Source organism: Babylonia areolata, chromosome 1, assembly GCF_041734735.1.
Source record: "Babylonia areolata isolate BAREFJ2019XMU chromosome 1, ASM4173473v1, whole genome shotgun sequence".
In the NCBI taxonomy this organism is placed as follows: Eukaryota; Metazoa; Mollusca; class Gastropoda; order Neogastropoda; family Buccinidae; genus Babylonia; species Babylonia areolata.
In genome coordinates, this window is record NC_134876.1 from 72,836,718 (window position 1) to 72,846,717 (window position 10,000).

The window sequence follows — 10,000 nt, forward strand, 5'->3', positions numbered from 1 at the left end:
TTTTGGGTTGTTTTTTTTCAGTCAGTGTTTGTTTCAGTTTAACATGCTGTTCAAGTTGATGCCGAAGCAGCGTCAGTTGCGCCACCATCAGCATCACTGAGCAGTGTACACAGGCAGTTGTGTACAATAGTCAGCGCGTAGGAAATTTACTGACGTAGCTATATTGGAGGTGGTTGATAGTAGTACTGTGTCACTAGTAGGCAGTACTAGTAGTACGAGTACTGAGTAACTAGCTTGAGGAAGGTGGCAGAAAGGATATGCCGCTCATCTGCTAATTCAGTGTCCGTGACAATAAACCGAGGTCCCGTGTGCAGCACGCACTTGGCGCACTGAAAAATAACCCGCGGCAACAAAAGAGTTGTCCTCTGGCAAAATTCTGATGGAAAAAAATCCACAAAGGCACGCATGCACCCAAGGCCTGACTAGCGCGCTGGGCTTTGCCGCTGTCAGGCATCTAGACGTGGTGTAGAGTACATGGATTCCTTGAGAAACTGAAACTGAAAACTGAGTTGTAGCAGCATTGAGCAGCAACAGCAGAACTAGTAGATTGTTGAGTAAGCAGCTGCAACAGTAGTAGTAGTAGTAGCAGCAGCAGCAGCAGCAGAAACAGCTATAGTAATCTTAGTAGTAGCAACAACTGAAGCAGCAGCAGCAGCAGAAACAACGGTCTTCAGCCAGTAGCGGCCACTTTAGCTCCCTCACCAGAACTCACCTGGCACTGTGTGATTTTCAACTCCAGCATCACATCAGTGCCAGAGGAAGACTGACTTCAAACCCCTCCACTCTTCCACTCCTTCCTGCAATAGCCAGCACAGCAAGCAACGAAACCGCCCCCTTCACCTGCTGAACATCAATTTCCAATCAGCGCAAGGGAAACGAGCGGAGATCGTCAATCTGCTTGCTAGCACGAAACTGGACATACTAATCGGCACAGAAACCTGGCTAGACCCCAACATCAGCAGTGCAGAATTCCTTCCATCGACGTATACTGTTTACAGGAAGGACCACAACAGGAATGGTGGCGGAGTCCTCATCGCTGTCAGAGATGACATGCAGTGCGCTGAGGCCCCAGAACTCGACACTGGCGCCGAGATCCTGTGGGTCAAACTACAAACTCACAAGCAACGCCCACTATTCCTCTGTGCATGCTACCGCCCAGACGTCTCTGACTCTGCCGGCCTTGAAGCGATTGACGTATCCCTAAGAAGAGCCGCTGCGACTGATGCAGAACGCCCAGCTCCTGATAGCCGGCGACCTCAATTTCCCCTCCTGGGACCGGGAGAAGATGGCATTGAAGCCCCATCCGGCCTATGCCACACTTCACCAAGCGTTCATCGACCTAGTTTATGACACCGGTCTCGAGCTGATGGTGCTAGAACCCGACCCGCCTGGAGAACACCCTAGATAATTGTGCTGACCAACTGCCCTTCCCTCATTCCCAGAGTTGAAGTCATCCCTGGCCTGTCCGACAACAGCATTGTGTACTTCGAGTATAAAACAACACCTGACCTGCTGAAGAACTCCCTGCGCCCCATCCTCCTCTACCGGCGTGTCAACTTAAACGGGAGATGGTCGAGTTCCAGCAGGATTGCAAGGACACAGGCGATAAACCTACCTAAGAACTCTGGATGAAGTTCAAAACAGCCCTGAAGGACAGTATGGCCAGGTACATCCCGAGCAAAACACCCAAGAGAAGGGACTCATACCCATGGATCTCCACCGAAACACGCAGGCTGATCAGGAAGCGCGACAGAGCATACCGGCTCATGAAAAAAAGTCGCTCAGAAGACCTGCAGAAAGAAGTCAGGGGTCTGAACAGGGAGATCCGGAAACAACTCTGCCGTGCTTACTGGCATTACACAGAAAACCATTTTACTCCCTCCAGCTCGGACAACAATCCCAGCGAAGGTCATAAACGGTTCTGGACCTACGTGAAACACCAGCGCTCCACAACAACCAGAGTCCCGGCACTCAAGTCCAGTGAACGACTCATCACTGACCCTAAACAGAAAGCAGAAGTACTCAACAGCCAGTTTTTCACTGCTTTCAGCGCTGGTACCTGCTTCTCCTCCTCCGAGTTCAGAACGAAATGCACCATGCCTGACTCCTGTAACGACTTCCCATCCATGGCCGACATCTCCATCAACTCGCATGGCGTAGAGAAACAACTGAACAACCTGAACCCCACCAAAGCAGCTGGTCCAGACGGCATCACGCCACGAGTACTCAAGGAGCTGTCCAAGAAAGTCGCCCCAATCCTCACTGAAATCTACCATTCCTCACTGAAGACTGGTGTAGTGCCCAGGGACTGGAAGGAGGCACAGTTGACCCCGTCTTCAAAAAGGGAGAGCACTACAAACCTTCGAATTACAGGCTGATCTCCCTCAACAGTATTCCAGCGAAGGTCCTAGTGCACATCATTGTCAGCACCATCATGAGACACCTAGAATCAAACAGCATTCTGTCCAGTCAACCACACGGCTTTCGCGTACACCGCTCCTGCGAGACCCAGCTACTCGAGGTCATCGAGGAAGTCTCTGCAGCAATGGGAAAGTGTACAGCGACTGACGTCATCATTTTGGACTTTGCAAAGGCGTTTGACAGGGTCAACCACAGCCTACTAACACACAAGCTGGACCACTACGGCATTCGAGGAAGTACCAATCGCTGGATCGAGAACTTCCTCACCGATCGTCACCAAGCAGTGGTTGTTGACGGAGCCCAGTCCAGCCGAGTTGCTGTAAAACCTGGCGTCCCCCAAGGCTCTGTGCTCGGCCCCTGCCTCTTCCTGGCCTACATAAACGACTTCCCCACCAGAATCTCCTCACCCTCTAGGTTATTCGCTGACGACACCGCCGTCTACCTCTTCATCGCCTGCAGTGACGACCCGGCCAAGCTACAAAAGGATCTCTGCTGCCTGGAAACCTGGGAGAGAGAGTCGGACATGGCATTCCACCCTGATAAGTGCAGTCAGCTGCCCTTAACCCATAGCAGGAAGCCCATGAATGCCAGTACCACCTACTCTCTCTCCATGGTCACACCCTCCAGCGAGTTCCCTCTGCTAAGTACCTCGGGGTCACACTACAGACCGACCTTTCCTGGGACGAGCATATTGACAATACCTGTGCGAAAGCCAACAGAGCCCTGGGCTTCCTGAGGCGAAACCTGAAGGTGTGCTCCAAGACGACCAAGGAGCTGACGTACAAGGCCCTAGTTCGGCCAACTGTAGAGTATGCCAGCACTGTTTGGGACCCTCACACCGACACGCAAGCCTCCAGGATTGAAAACGTCCAGCGAAGAGCAGCCAGGTTTGTCTTAAACCGACACAGGAATACCTCTAGTGTGAGTAACATGCTCCACCAGCTCCAGTAGCCTTCACTTGAGGAGCGCCGACGCATAGCCAGGCTTTCCATGCTATTTAAAAGCATGTGTGAAATGCACAGCCCTCAAACCTCTGCCCCAAAGCGGCAGAAGAAGCCAACACAGTCAGCCGTTCCAACGCATCCCCTGCCGTACGGACTATAGAAACAACACCTTCCCAAGAACGATCCTCGACTGGAACACCCTCCCCCCTGAAACAGTCCAGTCCCCAACCCTGGGCATCTTCCTCCGGAGGGTGTCCAAGCAGTAGACTATTCATCCCTGCCCCCCCTCCCCCATCCCCCCACCTCCTGCCCCCAAACTTGATACGGCGCTTTGCAGGCCTGGTGCACTACTAGGGTGCCCGGGGCACCACTTGCCTCCAGCTTGCTGGTGGGACAAAGCCTAGCAGCTGTGGTGCAGCTCTGTATACAGCTGTATAGTGCAAATTAGCACACCACCTCCCCTACCAACAACCTCTCTCTCTCTCTCTCTCTCTCTCTCTCTCTCTCTCTCTCTCTCGACATGATCTAGAAGCTATCCTTTCATCAAATAATGAAGACATCCTGTTTTCACTCGCCAAATATATTGTAGTAGTATATAACATTCGAAGGAAAAGATTAACCAAACGATCATTTTAACAGGATAGAAACATAATGCAGAATAAGATATAAGATCCATAACTCAATTTAGATTGGTAAATAACCAAAAAGAGGCTCGGCTGCAAAGTTGGATGGTCATATGTTCGAATTAATTACTTAGTATTATGCATGAGTAATATGGAATATGTTGTATTAATGTCGTGGGTGTGAATGTATGAGTGTTTGTGCGTTTATGAATATGTACTTATTTGCTTGTTATTTCCCCTTATTTTTCGTTTTGCTTTTTCTTTTCGTCGTTTGCTATATTAAGCTGAATAACCCCCCTTGGCACTAGAGCTGTAAAACGCTATTTGCCAATGAAAAAATATATCATTGTCATTCTCTCTCTCTCTCTCTCTCTCTTCGTCTGATACCAGTGCGTTGCGCAGCATCACCGGAAGAAGAACTCAACAACTGATGTCAGGTCGCTCGATCGAGGATCAGACTATCAGCCCGGCAGACACTGATCAACGTCAACGTTTGACGGGGGCAATAGCCGAGTGGTTAAAGCGTTGGACTTTCTTTCTGAGGGTCCAGGGTTCGAATCTCAGTAATGGCGCCTGGTGGGTATAGGATGGGAATTTTTCCGATCTACCGGGACAACATAGTTATGTGCAGACCTAGTAGTGCCTGAACCCCCTTCGTGTGCATACGCACGCAGAAAATCAAATACGCATGTTAAGGATGCGCGCGGGCGCGCGCGCGCGCGTGTGTGTGTGTGTGTTCTGTGTGTGTGTGTTTGTGCGGATATGTAAAAGTGAGAGAGAGAGAGAAAGAGCTTAAACTGCGTGTGAATGCGTGTGCATGTGTGCGCATGCACTGCCGCATGCAGTGATATACTGCCTGCTTTACGAACACGTCGCGAGGACATGGCATGCTGCACGCCTAAGTCTCAATCCACCCATGTCCAGTTGTCAAGCGTTTCTCTCATCTGTGACTCACCTCACCCCCTCCAACCTCCCCCAACCCTTGCACAGTGCCTCGGTCATAACGACAGGCCGTGAATCAGGATAATAAGCCACTGCCAGGAAGCTCGCCATTCTGAACATCTCCATCCATCCAGATTCATGGGCCGCCTGGACTGATAGAAATACTGATTCTCGATTAATGACGACATCACATGCACATGGCTTGTGGATGACGTTAGATAATTTAATATCGTCATTGATTGCAAGCGGCAGTGCACAGTTCTCTCCACCCTCCCAGGACAAAATGTTTCGTTTGTGTGACGTGGATATATGATTCTATCGATAACCCATGTCGTCAATATCACCATAATATCAAATCGGCAGGGCTATCGTCGTTCTCATGTTTGGTAACGTCCTTGACATGGCATGGGGATTATTGATTTTATTCACAGTACATTAGTTCTGCGTTTTGCTTGGATGAAGTAATATCATGGCCTATTTTCTTTGATTTCCTTCGTCATTTTTTTCTTTCCATATTGTCTTATCGTTTCGTCAGTTTAAGAAAGTTAATAAATCATATCTGTATTATCTGTTCTTATATGTGTTGTTGAAAAAACGTGCCGGAACACACTCGTACGCACAGTGCACCTCCATTGAGCAACGACCCACCCTCCTACGACACCCTCTGGAACACATCCTTGCAACACGCACAATGCATTGACACCCGCAAACACACACATGCTGATAAAAACAAAATGCTACACAGTTGTTTTGTTTGATTTTTCTTTTATAAAAGATGGTGTTGATGTCTTCCGTGTATGTTCGTTCTTTAGTTTAGCGTCTTTTCACTATTAGTGATATTAGACAATTAAAAAAAAAAAAGGGGGGGGGGGGGGGGTTGGGAGGGTTAGGGACAGGGGAAAGAGAAGTAAGAATAAAACAGAAAAGGTAGAAAACTACTAAGAAATGCATAACTAACATGAAATTAGCTTTAACAGTAACAATTCAATGATGATGATAACTAAAACCAGTAACATGATTATGAAGTACATTAAAGGAATGTAGAAATAGGGCTATGAACTAATGCCTTTGAAAGTTGTACTAAATGAACCTCGTTAGAAATAACTTCCCCCAAATCATCTGCAGAATAATTACTCTCTGTGAAATACTTGGGCAAGAAGATACGTAACTGCTGACATTGAAACAAACTATGGTGCAAGCCGAATTGCTTACCACAAATGCATATAACATTTTTACTATATTTTGTCTTCAGCGCGTCAAGTTTTATACGGAAGAAAGTAGATGTTATTAATCTTGTATAGCAAGCTGAAGAATTCGGTATTTTTTCTTTAATAATACGTTCGGGGAATAATGTCCCTTTCTGTTTTGAAGACTCTGTCTTCCATCGTTTATGAAATCGACCCCATGCTGTTTTTTCTAACATAGTCTAACATAGTGTATGCTTCTTTCACGGAAAGTCGGACAAGTGTTTTTGTCGATTTTTCTGAATCTTTGCTCCTCTTTTAGCTGCTTTATCAGCAGTTTCATTGCCATAAATGCCCACATGAGAAGGCACCCAACAGAAACTGACATCAGTACCTTTAATCCTCAAACAATGTACCAAATGATTTGCCTCAATAACAAAGTCAGGTCTTGTTTCAAGGCTAAATGATTCCGTGTGTGTGTGTGTGTGTGTGTGTGTGTGTGTGTGTGTGTGTGTGTGTGTGTGTTTCTTTTTTGTACTAAAAATATAAGAATAGAAATATTTTGTACCATCAAATTTATTCATGTTGTTTCATAGCTACACTTGGTTTTTCCACTTAAACCTAAACTTTCAGTTTTAAAAAAATCGTTATGGAGAGCAAGCATTTAAAGCACTCTATGGAGCCAAAGTTCATAATTTTAGTTTGACTTCTATGTGTACGTATTCAATGGGCTTTGTTTCTTCAGGAAAGGAACCGTCAACACAACATTAGCATTTGCTAGAATTGACATTGCAGTTGACTTGACAAACTAAAGGCTCTGTTACGTATATCTGTTTTGAACCGAATAGTTTAGAAAGATAATTTCTCGATGTCACGAAGTTTGTTTTGTTTTTGATAGATATATCTACAGTTCCGAGGCAATCAACGCAAGTCAGTCATATGGTTTAGTTCGTTCTCCATTTCAGGTAAAGGTCATGTTCCGAATGAAGCATGGCAGTGCAAGTTGTAACCCATTCACAATGATTTTATCTTCTTTCTGTCCAGTTCTGTGTGCCATTATTTCCTCAACTGTATGTATGCAAGTTTTAAACCCACGCTTTCTTGAGTCAGGAATCTGTCTTAGTTATACTTCTTCTACTACTGCTACCGATACTACTGCTACTAATGATAATAACAATAGCAGTATTCTAGAAATAATGCATTCATTATAATTTTATGCTGAATTTTGTGCAGAGACAAATCAAAACGCTTACACACCAGTTATTCAAACGCATGCACGGAACTAATTTAGTGGGTTGAAAGATAAACCCCTTGACTGTCATAGAACGTAGTACTTGTGCCCATAGTGATGTCACTGATGACATGAAAAGAAGGGGTAAAAACTCTGGATGGCTGAACATTCTAACAATTGATATAGATGGGTATGTATCCAGACCATTCTCTCAGGTTGGGGCTGACTGTTCTGGATATTGATTTATGACTTGAAATACAATTTTCTGCTTTTTTCTCCGGCAGTCATGGGTTAAAACGTATAAATAGGTAATACATGTGAGTTGAAAGCCGGAGCCAGAGGAACTGTGGACCTGGAAGAGAGGTTAACTTGGAAAGAGAGGTTTTAAGGCCAGACATGAAAGTGGGTGTTGAGTAATGACCGTTACTAATTCATAATGAGGACGGTGGCAAAATGGATAAGACGCCTGAGGGCGTGTGTTCGATTCCCGCTGTCGGTTTTTCTCCCAAGTTCGACTGGAAAATCAAACTGAGCGTCTAGACATTCAGTTGAGACGATAAACCGAGGTTCCGTGTGCAGCACGCACTTGGCGCACTGAAAAAGAACCCATGACAACAAAAATGTTGTCCTCTGGCAAAATCCATTAGAAGAAATCCACCCTGATAGATACACAAATATACATGCAAGCACTCAAGGCCTGACTAAGCGCGTTTGGTTATGCTGCTGACAGGCATCTGCCTAGCAGATGTGGTGTCGTGTATATGATTTTTTTTTCCAGAACGCAGTCACGCCTCCTTGAGAAACTGAAACTGACAACAACAACAACAATAACAGCAAAATCATAACCACTCTCGTCGACCATCTACGCAGTTTTATAAAGACAGGTTGAAGTGGAAACAGTTACAGGCCTATATCCGGCGATATAAGCTGGACGGCAACTATGATCAGGACACCGGAACTTCAGACGTAACCTGGCTGATCTTCCGACAGACAGTCGTGTCAGCAAGAACCAGGCGGACACAGTAAAGTTGGGCTCATTATTGCTGTGTGGTGATTATTTGTCCGTACAACTGGTCGTGCTAGCTTCATGATTTGCTTCTGTAAGCTGATTACAAGCAGGGGTTACAAAACGATGTTAACTTGATTTTTAGTGCTCATCTAACTGATAACGAGAGACAGAGACGAGCAGATGTTGCCTTTTCTATTGTGAATCGATTGAACTGATTAAAGTAAGAAATCTGCACGTGTAAGCTTAAGAGAAATAAACAAATTCCTAGCAATTTGTTGCATCAGTTTCTGGGGTCATATGCCACTCTGTGGTGGGCAGCTTTTTTATTTTCTCAAGATTCATTTCTAGTATGGCTGATGACCCTTCCACCCAGTGCCCACTATTCCACCTTTAGCTGGAGGGGAAGGGGAGGGGGTGCGCTCTCAATACTCTCCGCCCCTCCCCACATCATCCAGCCCCTAACTCACTGTCTGCACCCATTGTATAAGTGTGTGTATATAATTATGTGGTGAAATGAATGAATGCGAACGTGTCTAAATTATTTTGAAATTAACAGACAACATACCAATGACCGAGAAGAAGACAATGAAAAATAAAATGTCTTCTTCTGTCACAGAGGATCCAGTTGGAATGTGTCGTTTTCTTGGACTATTCAAAATATCAAGAATTAACTGTCGTTAAAATATACACATAGATAAAGAAAGATTCACACACACGCGCGCGCGCGTAGGTATACCTACGTAGGCCTAAGTACGTACACGTAAGCTGTCTTAGGCCATGTAAGTTTTATGGAGGGGGGCGGGGGGTGGGGGGGTTGTAAAGGGAGTTTCCAGTTCTGTGAACAGACTGTGCACAGGAGGAACAAAAAACGCCACTGGCAGGATCTGAGTCCGTGTGTGTGTGTGTGTGTGTGTGTGTGTGTGTGTGAGGGAGAAGAGACAGAGAGAGGCAGGGAGAAAGAAAAAAAAAAGAGATATATAAAAGAGGAGAAGCCGGGACAGATGGCCGATAAATCAAAGTAGAATCGAACAGACGAACAGACGAAGCATGAAACACGCCACTCTGATCACTGGTAAATAGGGCTCGAGAGTCAACGACGCGAAAAAAAAAAAAAAAGGTTCACACGGACACGCAAGATTATACTTTGAGAAACATACGTGATTTATACCACACACGAATGGGATGACACGCTATACTTACCAGCCCGTGCGATGCCAAAGTTAGGTTGCTTTCTGTCAACGCTGTTGTGACAGCCTTTGTAGAGGTCATGACATAAACAGAACCTTTCTGTCATACAATGATCATAACCATTATGTCATGTCATACTGAAAGTCTTTCTGTCATGCCATGCTTAAAGCCTTTCTGTCATGATGCAGGCCCATCTATAACGTCTGTGATGCGCTATACACAAGGCCTTTCTGTCATGCTATACGTATAACCTCACTAGTACGCTATACATACGACCTTTCTGTCATGCTATACGTATAACCTCACTAGTACGCTACATATACGACCTTTTCTGTCATGCTATACGTATAACCTCACTAGTACGCTATACATAAGACCTTTCTGTCATGCTATACGTATAACCTCACTAGTACGCTATATATACGACCTTTCTGTCATGCTATACGTATAACCTCACT

At 45.6% G+C, this 10,000-nt stretch overlaps 1 protein-coding gene across 1 annotated transcript in view; it reads right to left on the reverse strand.

Moving 5' to 3' along the window:
* The window catches only part of LOC143287155 (FAD-dependent oxidoreductase domain-containing protein 2-like), a 185,096-nt gene that overhangs the window by 27,524 nt on the left and 147,572 nt on the right, over positions 1-10,000 (reverse strand). The gene's annotated exons all lie outside the window — the stretch shown is intronic.